At 33.9% G+C, this 14,544-nt stretch overlaps 1 pseudogene; it reads left to right on the top strand.

Moving 5' to 3' along the window:
• Positions 1 to 731: 731 nt before the first annotated feature.
• Positions 732 to 12,746, top strand: LOC132543490 (uncharacterized; annotated as a pseudogene).
• The last annotated feature ends 1,798 nt before the right edge of the window (positions 12,747 to 14,544 follow it).

The raw sequence follows: 14,544 nt of genomic DNA, 5'->3' as shown, positions 1-14,544 counted from the left end.
GAGGGTGATGCCATGATTGTATGAATGTAGATATCTTTTGTTATCAGACCGCCGTCCCTATGTGAATATCAGTCAGAGTGAATTCCACACTCATATCGGGGAGACAGTATTTTTACAAACATACGTCATTTCATCTCCACCGGCTACATCGATTCAGTGGTTTAAGGAAACGTCTGACAAGAAGTCTGAAATAAAAACTGATAACAAAAAATATTTTGGAGGCTGGGATCGTTCACCCACATTGGTAATCCACGATGTAAACGTTGATGATGAAGGATGTTACTTCTGCGTTGTTACAAATGATAATGGATCTGGCCGCAGCAACACTTCCCTTTCGATAGGATCTGGTCTGTATGATTTGAGTTAGATGTAAATGAAGCTAAAGGAAACAACTGTATTAATTATTGTCGAAAAGGATACTTTCAATTTTCAATTGCTAACAATTACTTAAATTGCAAGATAAAATAGGACATACAGTGGTGCCAAATCATATATGTGTATTTAAGCTATTAATGAACGCATTTTTGTAAGGTCTAAAGTAGACATAGGATTAACATACCAAGTAACACAATTATGATAATAATATGACGACATTGTGTTGCCGGGCTGTTCTTACCACACTTCTTTTTATGGAGTTTGTTGTGAATGTCCATATTTCTCTTTGCGTTATTCACTTTTAAGAAAACAATAGAAATTGAATTGCTACTGCAAGACATACTGTCAGTAATATGATGGAGAATGTAGGAGCCATGAATGGTGAATTTGGTATTGTTACAGGCGATGTCAAACCTGTGAGTGATGATGCTGGTATTGATACGTACGATGATGTGAGATGTCGTGCTGGTGCCGTGAAGGCCATTGGTAATATCACTGACAGGGAAGATAGCATTATTCCTAAGAAGATTCGTCGGTTGAGTGTAGAACCAACATTAATAGACAAAGGTATGGACGGCAATTTCAATATTTCAATTGTTGTTACTAATGAACGATAGTGTTGTATTATTCAGAACTTCACGTAAATAAAAATGACAATGTCGTAAATCATATAATTCGAAATTGACATGATACAGAAAAATACAGTATTTTTACAAACATACGTCATTTCATCTCCACCGGCTACATCGATTCAGTGGTTTAAGGAAACGTCTGACAAAAAGTCTGAAATAAAAACTGATAACAAAAAATATTTTGGAGGCTGGGATCGTTCACCCACATTGGTAATCCACGATGTAAACGTTGATGATGAAGGATGTTACTTCTGCGTTGTTACAAATGATAATGGATCTGGCCGCAGCAACACTTCCCTTTCGATAGGATCTGGTCTGTATGATTTGAGTTAGATGTAAATGAAGCTAAAGGAAACAACTTATTAATTATTGTCGAAAAGGATACTTTCAATTTTCAATTGCTAACAATTACTTAACTTGCAAGATAAAATAGGACATACAGTGGTGCCAAATCATATATGTGTATTTAAGCTATTAATGAACGCATTTTTGTAAGGTCTAAAGTAGACATAGGATTAACATACCAAGTAACACAATTATGATAATAATATGACGACATTGTGTTGTCGGGCTGTTCTTACCACACTTCTTTTTATGGAGTTTGTTGTGAATGTCCATATTTCTCTTTGCGTTATTCACTTTTAAGAAAACAATAGAAATTGAATTGCTACTGCAAGACATACTGTCAGTAATATGATGGAGAATGTAGGAGCCATGAATGGTGAATTTGGTATTGTTACAGGCGATGTCAATCCTGTGAGTGATGATGCTGGTATTGATACGTACGATGATGTGAGATGTCGTGCTGGTGCCGTGAAGGCCTTTGGTAATATCACTGACAGGGAAGATAGCATTATTCCTAAGAAGATTCGTCGGTTGAGTGTAGAACCAACATTAATAGACAAAGGTATGGACGGCAATTTCAATATTTCAATTGTTGTTACTAATGAACGATAGTGTTGTATTATTCAGAACTTCACGTAAATAAAAATGACAATGTCGTAAATCATATAATTCGAAATTGACATGATACAGAAAAATGTTGATGTCAAAAAAGGATGACTCAGTATGACAAATTAGCATGAGCAGAAGTTAATATGATCTACAATACACTGTAAGATTGTAAAAGTGGGGAGCTCTTCGATTTTCAAAAACAAAATCTTGTCTGCATCATTCTATTAACAGGGAAATATATTTGGTAACACTGCATTTCAATATATAAGAAGTGTGGAGAGATGGTTACCTAACGATAACATTGGTATTCTGCTGGGTAGTTTAATCATTTGTGTTATTCATGTAAGATTTAATTTTTTTTCAAACTAATATTTGAAACTAAAACTTTTATTGTTTTATTGAAACAGGCAAGACTGATAGTTTGAGGGACGATGCCAGTGTTGAATTGAACAAAGTTCCAGACGTGAGTACAAGTTAGATGCAGGTTAATCAAATAATGAATAAGACTTCCCTCTGGAACTTCATAATTGTAAACTAGGAGTCGACTGAGGAAAACTGACATTGGTTCAAAAAATATTATAAATCTGAAGGGGTCGAACACTGAGCCCAAGATCCTATAGATTTCATAAATTTCGATATTTCATGATTTCATCCAGTACATATGTATGTTATGAACTATGCGATGCCAATGTAAAGAAAATATAATTCTATTATTCAACAGTGGATAAAAGAAGAAGTGAAATTAAGTGACACAGTGCTTGCTGCCTATCTGCCAATGATTGGTGAGTATTGCATCAGTTGATAAGATATACATTTTGTTCGTTCTGTTTTGTAAAATACTAACATGTGACTTCAACCTCTCTTCATTTGAAATATATAAAGTGTCACCTTTTTGCAAACAAATTGAACAAAGCGGACTTAAATTACAAAGATATTTTTAAAGAAATAATAGAAAGGATTATATGCAATATAGCCTTATATTGTGGCACTGAATAAATTGGGGGATATACCTAGTCCCATAAATGGGGCTGTGTTGCATTATTACATTCATAAAGACCTTTTATCATCTAATATTGTTCTCGAACAAATGCTTGCATCATAAAAAACATTTCAGGTGAAGTCTAAATTTCCAGACAAATATTTCATGGTGCATTTGTGGTCAGGTATTGAACACCCGGTGACTGGCGATTGACTGAAAAAATGAATGGCAATGTACAGCTTATCATATAGATTTTGTTTAAAATCATACAACTGTACCAGTTTGCTATTCAAACACAACATACAGCACAGAAGGCCTAACTTATCGCTTTGAAGTATTTCTTTATCTGAAGGAACGCAGAAATCTAGTCCTAATTTGGTTTGTAGTATCCTCAGGCGAAGCATTTCTGTCTATTTTAAATGGTGGGTCACAGACCCTGTGCTGGGAGGGGTAATACTTGATACAAGAAATACAGCAAATTGTTTCTATTAGGCAGGACCTAATAAGAACTATATAGCAAATTCTTTATTTGTCTGTCAAAATATTAGGATTTCATTCAAGATTTGGTTTGAAGCATCCTTTCGTGAATAAGACATTTGTAAAAAGAGTTGGGATAGGGTTTGGGTTAGAGGGGCGGGGCTAGGCGGAAATTCAATATTAATCTTCACAGACCGTTTGGATAAAGCAAACCTGGTGAGTAATACACGTCCTATGGGCCCCTTCATAGCCACGTCCCTTTCTGGTTCTTTATAAGGAGTGCGATGATTTCCTCTCTACTTAAGTTTTACTTAAAATTGACATTGGTTGAGGGGTCTTACGTTTTTCTCAAGACGTCAGGTGATACAATGCAATCTCATGGATAAAATAAAAAATAAAAATAATCAAATCATACTTTTTGTTCAGATTCAAAATCAGTACTTAAACATATAGAAAATCAGCATCGTAATAATCAACCAAAAGAGCTAAGCAAACAAAACAGAAGGAAAAAAACATATAAAAAATTAACACTTATATTTTCATCTGAACAGATATTTAAATTGAAATATGATATAGACAACCACCGTCTTACACACACTCATTCTAAACAATTATGATAGCAGGTGCATTATGAGGATATTGACTGGCCTGTGTATTAAGAATATTGGCTGACGGATGTCTTTGTTGTACGAGTATATAGTACATGTGAAATGTACACACAAGTACAGGTCAGTTGTTTTTGTACTACATTTGAAATGTACACACAAGTACAGGTCAGTTGTTTATGTACTACATTTGAAATGTACACTCAAGTACAGATTAGTTGTGTGAATATTTAGTACATGTGGAATGTACGCAAATATATGTTAATTGTGTATGTACTACATGTGAAATGTACACATGAGTACAGGTTAGTTGGTTGTGTGAGTATGTACTACATATGAAATGTATACACAGGTTAGTTGTGTAGTACATGTGAAATGTACTCATATCTAAAAGTTAGTTTTGTTAGTATGTACTATATGTGACATGTACACACAAGTAAAGGTTATTTGAGAGTATGTAGTACATTTGAAATATACACACAAGTACAAGTTATTTGATAGTATTTAGTACAAGTGAAATGTACACACAAGTACAAGTTATTTGATAGTATTTAGTACAAGTGAAATGTTCACACAAGTACAGGTTATTTGAGAGTATGTAGTACATTTGAAATGTACACACAAGTACAAGTTATTTGATAGTATTTAGTACAAGTGAAATGTTCACGCAAGTACAGGTTATTTGAGAGTATGTAGTACATTTGAAATGTACACACAGGTACAAGTTATTTGAGAGTATTTAGTACAAATGAAATGTTCACAATGTACTGAATAGATCTTTCTGATATTTTATAGGCATTGGTTTCCCTTGGTCCCTAGTTGTGCATTGGACCTTTTCTGGACTGATTTGAAATCAAGGTGGCCCACAGGCAGCCATCTTTGTCGACAGTAATACAGTAGTTTGTTATCGCTGTGACAGGATCCATCTCAAATTTCATATTTAGCTTCCCCTTGGTACCTAGTTAAGCACTGTCCCATATTTAAAATGATCTGAAAAACAAAATGGCCTATAGTTCTCCATCTTGGATTAGAACAATTATTTTATGGCCATTTCTTACCTACTTGATCAGTCATTCTCAAGTTTCAGATTTTCTAAATTAAGTAAACATTGATAAATACACTGTTTAGGGTATGTATACTAAACCATGCAATGAATTGAGTTAATGGCATATTGGTTGACACAAGAGAAGTAACAGAAGAATTGATTAATTAAAAATGTCAACAATTCCTAATATTTAAGTGTTGGTATTACAAAAACATTAATGTAATAAAATAAACAAATCTTCAAGAACTGAAGCAGATCCTCAAATGGTGGGTGCCAAGATCCCAATGGGATCTCTTGTTTGAAAGTATGTAATACATGTGAAATGTACAAACAAGTTTAGATTAGTGGTGATTGTACTATATGTCAAATGAACATACAAGTACAGGTTAGTTGTGTGAGTGTTTACTACAAGTGAAATTTAGACCTCAGTACAGGTTTCTTGTTTGAATATGTACTACATGTAACATGTAAAGTACCTGTGAAATGTACATACAAGTACAGATTAGATGTGTATGTATTTAGTACATGTGAAATATACACACATGTACAGGTTAGTTATGTGAGTATGTACTACATGTGAAATGTACATACAAATACAGGTTAGTTGTGTGAGTTTGTACTACATGTAGAATATACACACAGGTACAGGTTAGTTGTGTGAGTTTGTAGTACATGTGGAATGTATACACAGGTACAGGTTAGTTGTGTGAGTATGTAGTACATGTGAAATGTACACACAAGTACAGGTTAGTTATGTGAGTATATACTACATGTGAAATGTACACACAGGTACAGGTTAGTTGTGTGAGTATGTAGTACATGTGAAATGTACACACAAGTACAGGTTAGATATGTGAGTATATACTACATGTGAAATGTACACACAGGTACAGGTTAGTTGTGTGAGTATGTAGTACATGTGAAATGTAAACACAAGTACAGGTTAGTTGTGTGAGTATGTTATACATTTGAGTACAGGTTGACTGTATATAAGTAACATGAAGCTACTTTATGTAAGGTGGAGTTGTGCAGCTAAACAGGTACTTGGTCAGGGAAGTATATACATGAACATGGATGACTATTTAAAAGTTTATATAACTATGTAGACTATTTGGATTATTTTTACAAAATGAATGATATTAGAATTGGTTTGACTAGTTAAATACTTGTATTTTTCAATATTTTTACAGATAATGTGTCTGCAGCCGCAGCTTCAACAGTCAGCGCAAGTCACACCAGTGGTAAGTTTAACAGCTACATGCACACATCTGTTATAATGATACTGAACGGTTCTTTTCTGAATGGGATAAACAACTATAATGTAGTGGAGTGATATCAAAGATTCCAATAGTCAGAGTAGGTTCTAGGAATCTAAGCCTGTAGTCATATTTATTGTTAACTGACCATCTGATGATAGTATACTCCTCGAAATCCTTTTCTACTATATATCTTGCTTGTCTAAAGTAGTACCTGTATTAAGGAATTCTTATTATGTCTGTCTATCAATAATTGGTTATTAAAATTTTTGAGCAGTTTCTCAAATTCCTTATGTAGTTACACTTGGTCCCTTCTATTACATTGTGGAATTTCGGGACGATAAAAAATGGCTAAATAATGGCTATGTTGCATGTTGACTCTTTTCATCTTTCATATTGCTATTTCCTGAGAAGCACTTAAGAACTGGATGGATCAGTTTCAAATTTTATTAGTAAGCTGTCATCTTGTAACCATCTTGGCTTAAACAGATCCATAACGTTATTATCACTACCATATCCTCAGATTTAATAAAGGAAAAATAAGAACAAATAAGAAGGAAAGAGAGAAAATGCAACTTTTAAAGACTAAATATCATAAAAAAATCATACTTATTAATAATTCAGGTGTTTTAAATTCTGACTACTCCTACTAGATATATGAATATTTATTTTACAGAAATCCATGCTGACTTAAGACCCTTGATAGGTGAGTCGCATCAACTTGACTGGACACGGTGTGAGAAAAGTTACAGCAGATTCCTCAAAACCAGAATCACAACAGAATGCATCATCAATGGAATTATTTGGACACCAAACTATAAGTTATATTTCTGTTCACAAACGCAAATATCTCAGTACAGTTACTCAGATTTATCCCTATTATAACTAACATCAAATTCTCTTCTCCGTTCCTATAGGTCCTCACAATACACACATTAAATGGGTCGTATTCTGGTGAAAGACATAATTCAATATAAAATAAATTCCAATATAATATCTTGGACTTTGGTAATACAGGAATAAAAATGTTGTATAGAATGTATGTTCATTCAAACTGCCCTTTAAAAGTTACATCTTAACGTATTTAAAGTGCTGTATACTAATAAAGGTTTTTAGTTTATTTTTAATATATATCCTTTCTTTATTTTCTTACAGTTCAAACTATAAACAGGATTAAAACAGAAAAAGAGGAGAAAAAGTTCATGGAGACCAAAGCTTTTCATGACGCACAAGAGAAACTCGGAAAGAACAGAGTCATAATGATCAAGGGTAACACAGGAGACGGCAAGACTTCGACTGCCTTTCAACTCATGGACTGGCTGATCAAGGAGCAGCAATGCAGACAACCTCTTCAGCTTCATGACATCAAGACATTAGAAAAATTGTCTCCAGACTCGAGTCTGGTTACTTTTATTGATGATATTTTTGGAGAGAGAAATGTTAGAAATACGGATGTAGATGAGTGGAACAAAAGAATTAATAATGTAAAAACACTGTTTGTAGATCAACAAATGAAGGCCAATTTTTTGCTTGTTACTATTCGTAATGAAATATATAATGATTTGAAAGAGCGATCTTTGAAACCAGTTTTTACCAAAGATAACCTCATTGACATGAGTTCTGACACATACAGGATTTTAGAGGAAAGAAAAGAACTTCTACAAAAATATCTACCAAACAATTATAAATGGGAAGAGAAAGAAATAGAAAGTATTGTAAAATCTGCTTCAAGCATTGGCTTTCCCCAATGCTGCCACCTTTTCTATAACTCTGGGGTATTGCAGGCAAAACGTGGGAAATTTTTTGAGAAACCTTTTGAATTTTTGAATGAAGCATTGTGTAGGTTATCAGAATGTTGTGCCATTTTGTTTCTTTTCCTCAATGGAGGGGAGATAAAAGTTAAAGATCTAGACCCAAACAGTGATAAAATCAACAAAACATTGTTAGAGGAATCATTTGATATTAATCTGATTGATGGTGAGGAGGACAGAACCTCATTGACTTACAAGAAAAAAGTAGGATTTGTAAAAGAAAGTTTAGACAGATTGCTAGGATTTTTAATGGTGAAGGAGAAACGTTGGTCTGGTGATGAAGTATACAGATTTAATCATGATTCTGTACGTGTCACAGTAGCTCGTTTGTATTGGAACAAAACACCAGTTGGTTATATACAGAATTGTCCAGTGAAATCCCTCGGTTATCTCACAACCTCAAAAACATCCACAGACATGATTGTTATATCATCAGATCATTATACATGTCTGTGTGAACGTCTGCTCCGAGAGTTTGAGTGTGAGGAGTATGTTGATGGTATTAAGTCTCTAGATGTATGGAAAGATCCAGTATTTGTTAAAAGATTCGATGAGTTGTTGAATGAGAAAAAAGTTGATAAACGTGCTGTGTTAAATAAGGCATGTGAATATGGTGTAAAAGAATGTGGTTTATATCTTCTGAGTGTGGGAGTCAAACCTGACAATGACACAGACTTGTGGTCATTGATTACAGGAGGTTATGAGGATGGTAAGGGAGATGTGGATGTACTTAAGGAAGTTGTTAAATACCTGAATGATGAGAAGAAACATGACTTGTTAAATAAAGCATGTCGTACTGGTTCAACAGAATGTGGTTTATATCTTCTGAGTGTGGGAGTCAAACCTGACAATGACACAAACTGGTGGTCATTGATTACAGGAGGTTATCGTGGTAAGGGAGATGTGGATGTACTTAAGGAAGTTGTTAAATACCTGAATGATGAGAAGAAACATGACTTGTTAAATAAAGCATGTCGTACTGGTTCAACAGAATGTGGTTTATATCTTCTGAGTGTGGGAGTCAAACCTGACAATGACACAAACTGGTGGCCATTGATTACAGGAGGTGATTGGGATGGTAAGGGAGATGTGGATGTACTTAAGGAAGTTGTTAAATACCTGAATGATGAGAAGAAACATGACTTGTTAAATAAAGCATGTTGTACTGGTTCAACAGAATGTGGTTTATATCTTCTGAGTGTGGGAGTCAAACCTGACAATGACACAAACTGGTGGCCATTGATTACAGGAGGTGATGTGTTTGGTAAGGGAGATGTGGATGTACTTAAGGAAGTTAAAGCATGTTGGTTGGTTCAACAGAATGTGGTTTATATCTTCTTACAATGACACAAACTGATTGATTACAGATGGGAGATGTGGATGTACTTAAGGAAGTTGTTAAATACCTGAATGATGAGAAGAAACATGACTTGTTAAATAAAGCATGTTGGTCTGGTTCAACAGAATGTGGTTTATATCTTCTGAGTGTGGGAGTCAAACCTGACAATGACACAAACTGGTGGCCATTGATTACAGGATGTGATGAGGATGGTAAGGGAGATGTGAATGTACTTAAGGAAGTTGTTAAATACCTGAATGATGAGATTACAGAAACAGATGTGGATGTACTTGGAAGTTGTTAAATACCTGAATGATAAGATGACTTGTTAAATAAAGCATGTCGTACTGGTTCAACAGAATGTGGTTTATATCTTCTGAGTGTGGGAGTCAAACCTGACAATAAAACACTGTTGTGTGTGGCGGCGGGAGGGAGTGTGGAATTGTTACGTAAACTACTGCAGTATGACGTCACTATAACAGCGAGGGATGAGTACAACAACAACAATGTACTACATCAGGCGTGTAAGTCGGGGAGTGAAGAGATGGTGACTGAGTTGTGTGATAAGTATCCAGACTTGGTACGTGACACTAATAATGATGGACTAACCCCGCTCTATGTCGCGGCAGGAAACTTATCTATATTCCAGACAGTGGAGAGAACTACACTTCAAACCTTGTATAAACAGTGTGGGACAGACGGACATGTTGTACACAGGGATTGTGTGTGGGGTCAGTACATGTCTAACTTAGTGGACAGTAGAGGACGGACTGTATTACATGTGAGTTGTGAGATGAGAAACAAGGAGATGTGTGTCTATTTATGTGAGAAGTGTCCATCACTGCTCACAGCTGTAGACAATGAAGGACGGACTGTATTACATGCGAGTTGTGAGAGGGGAAACAAGGAGATGTGTGTCTATTTATGTGAGAAGTGTCCATCACTGCTCACAGCTGTAGACAAACGTGGCCGTCATTGTCTACATTACATCGCCGAGTCGGACAGACTAGATGTAGACTTGTTCACGAAGTGCGAGACTCGCGTCAAACAACACATAGAATCAACAGGAGGTAAGTATGACATCACAACCATACTTGACGGGGAGGGGAACTCTGTTTTAGACTTGGCAAAGCAAAGGAAAGAGAGATACAGTTGGTTAGACAACAGTTTGTATGATCATCTTATCAAAGTGTTCGGTAAATAAACATGCAGGTATTATATCTATAAAACGTCTTCTGATAATAAGTACAAACCATTAATATCCTTCCTGTTCCCAGTCCAGGTGATGTTCCGTTGTTTTTATGAGGGAAATCTGTCGATAATGATGATTTTCCTGTACGAGTTTGAAGATCGACTTCGCGCTGCGGTAAAATAGGCAGGCGGCGTCTTTGACTAGGTTCGAGTGATTGATGTCAATTTCAGTGGAAATATTCGTACGTGAATGGTATGGCTACGGTCAGGTTTAACCATCAGGGGTGTTCAGGAATTACTAAATTTGTGGTGTTATTTGTTGTTTTTAATTAGAAAAAGTGAACTATGTTGTGTTCTAGAATAAAGAGCTATTTGGAATATTTCGCTATGATGATTCTCCAACAATGAGCAACGTGATAATTCTGTGATAAATCATGTCTGGAGTCTGGATTTTACTGTGGCCTATGAAAAAAATCGCGTTATCTTGAAAATTGATTTAACCATGAGTATTCTAAGAGAAAGATATAATATTTTGATTTTTTTTTTTTGAGAAATTAAAATAAATAAAACCAAAACAAACAGTCAGTGATTATTTTAATGTGTTACCAATAAACACTGAATTATTAACCAGGAAGCTTTTTAGGACTTGGCTTCATTCTGATAAATTCTTCTCTTGGAAATACTTTTTGTAGAACTTCATTAATTGAATACAAATATTTTCAGGTACACAAACCTAAATTACTTTTCTGAGCAAACATTAAATTCTCTTGTTTTTCAATTCAATTTCTCATAATTTTTTGTTATAGAAATGTCTTTTTCCTCAAGTGAATATATTAAAGGTTATAATCAGAAAGTCAGTGAACTGTTCATCAGATATTGCATGTTTGTTTTATTTAGTTTTAAGACCTTGAGATTGCTTATTTCCTCCTGACTCCTGTATGTGTTTAGGAATTGTTTATTTTGTAAATAATAATAATTCATATTTTCAGCAAACAATTTAAGGCCATTTTATTTGATAAAATCTGTCTTATTGATGCAAGACTAAATAGGTTGTATATATTATAGAGTACGTTAACATATGTTAATGTTTGTATAAAACATCTATTGTTGTAAACTGAGATTATATTACATGTGTAGGTGTTTTTACTGGGACATCAGATAATACATTTTATCTATATGTTGATGTTTGTATAAAACATCTATTGTTGTAAACTGAGATTATATTACATGTGTAGGTGTTTTTACTGGGACATCAGATAATACATTTTATCTATATGTTGATGTTTGTATAAAACATCTATTGTTGTAAACTGAGATTATATTACATGTGTAGGTGTTTTTACTGGGACATCAGATAATACATTTTATCTATATGTTGATGTTTGTATAAAACATCTATTGTTGTAAACTGAGATTATATTACATGTGTAGGTGTTTTTACTGGGACATCAGATAATACATTTTATCTATATGTTGATGTTTGTATAAAACATCTATTGTTGTAAACTGAGATTATATTACATGTGTAGGTGTTTTTACTGGGACATCAGATAATACATTTTATCTATATGTTGATGTTTGTATAAAACATCTATTGTTGTAAACTGAGATTATATTACATGTGTAGGTGTTTTTACTGGGACATCAGATAATACATTTTATCTATATGTTGATGTTTGTATAAAACATCTATTGTTGTAAACTGAGATTATATTACATGTGTAGGTGTTTTTACTGGGACATCAGATAATACATTTTATCTATATGTTGATGTTTGTATAAAACATCTATTGTTGTAAACTGAGATTATATTACATGTGTAGGTGTTTTTACTGGGACATCAGATAATACATTTTATCTATATGTTGATGTTTGTATAAAACATCTATTGTTGTAAACTGAGATTATATTACATGTGTAGGTGTTTTTACTGGGACATCAGATAATACATTTTATCTATATGTTGATGTTTGTATAAAACATCTATTGTTGTAAACTGAGATTATATTACATGTGTAGGTGTTTTTACTGGGACATCAGATAATACATTTTATCTATATGTTGATGATTTGGTTATTTATTACAGTTGTTGATGTTTGTATAAAACATCTATTGTTGTAAACTGAGATTATATTACATGTGTAGGTGTTTTTACTGGGACATTTGATAATTTTCTGTTCTATAGACAGAACTTGCCAATTAGTATGAAAATTATATCAAAATCATCTGTGTAGGTGATATCTATTGTCTCAAGGCTCCAGTACTTTTCAGGGATGGAACTTCCCTCTGGTACATATCTACAGTACAATTGTTATAATACACCTGTAAGTGATATCTATTGTCTCAAGGCTCCAGTACTTTTCAGGGATGGAACTTCCCTCTGGTACATCTCTACAGTACAATTGTTATAATACACCTGTAAGTGATATCTATTGTCTCAAGGCTCCGGTACTTTTCAGGGATGGAACTTCCCTCTGGTACATCTCTACAGTACAATTGTTATAATACACCTGTAGGTGATATCCTTTGTCCCAGGTCTCTGTTATTATATATAGACTTCTACCTATTTTATACATAATCTTGCTGTAATGCATCCTTATGCTGTAATTATACAAAACAAGTATGCACCAGATTGCTACACCCTTGTTTTATGGAGACAAATAGTGGATAATGGTGTCAAAAATACATTTTCAAAAATTTTGCTAAATCTCTATGAAAGAGGTTATGCTGGGGGTCTTTCTTTATCATTTCTGTCATACAAAAGTCCCTTAACTGACACTTTTCAAACAAATATTTGTCTCTTGACACATTTTTCTTCTCCATTATTGTCAAGTAACATAATATTATATGGTGAGAATTGTTTGTTTATTTGTTGATGTATATGATATGTAATTTATATGAATACATAATGAAACATGGGAGGTAACTTCTCGATTACTGGAAAATTATTGACTTTTATACAGAAGGTACAAATACTAAGATGTTTTCTGTGACAGAATGCAATGTACTTCAATACTGTAATGTTTTTCAAGGAATGTGTATATAAACTTACATATTATGTTTGATGTAAATATTATATAATGTATGACAATATTATACAGAAAACAATTTCATATTTTGGACTGAGATATAAAGTGTGGTAGGAAAATGATATCTACATAAATGAACTCAACAGATAACAAATACGTAATAGAAATTTGCGAAATAAAATCATCATAATTATACAGACACATGACTTGTATTATTCATTAGCTTTTTATATTTAAGTAGGTTGTGTGTCCTGAGACAATTTGTAACTCGTATTGAAGGGGGTGCTGTCAGTTTATGGTGAAGGATCCACTGGTCACTCAACTGTTACCGTCTTCAAGAAAACTAAACAACTGGATACTGATATTTGGCTAGGAGGTACCTGGGATAAAGTGCCATATATGAATGATTCTGACCTACTTTCAAAATAACAAAGGGTTAAATATATTTTCAAAAAGTTTGAGAATCTAAGACACAGGATACTGATATTTGGTCAGGAGGTTCCAAAGACTAGTTACTAAAAAGTTTTCTCACAAATTATCTCGACCAATTCTCAAGGTCACTGAGGTCAAACAGAATATTATGAATCTTCTCAACTTCAAGCCAACAGAATCGTGATAAAGTATTCCAGCAGATAGTATCTAGAATGAAGCGCTATCAAGTTTCCTAATACAAATGAATTTGACATATTTTGAAGGTCACCGAGGTCAAATGTGATATATTTGTAAGCCTCATCCTTTTAAGCCGCAGAAAAGCAAGAGTTTTGTATTTGACAAGTAGACATCTGTAGTAGATTACTCTAACTTTCCCCATGATAATTGAGCTTGACCCAGGGTGAAGATGTTTGGAAGTA

The sequence above is a fragment of the Ylistrum balloti genome, unplaced genomic scaffold (assembly GCF_031769215.1).
Source record: "Ylistrum balloti isolate Yb309-2 unplaced genomic scaffold, AGI_CSIRO_Ybal_v1 Utg369582, whole genome shotgun sequence".
In the NCBI taxonomy this organism is placed as follows: Eukaryota; Metazoa; Mollusca; class Bivalvia; order Pectinida; family Pectinidae; genus Ylistrum; species Ylistrum balloti.
The sequence above is the reverse complement of the archived record's forward strand: the minus strand, read 5'-3'. Positions and strand labels throughout refer to the sequence as shown.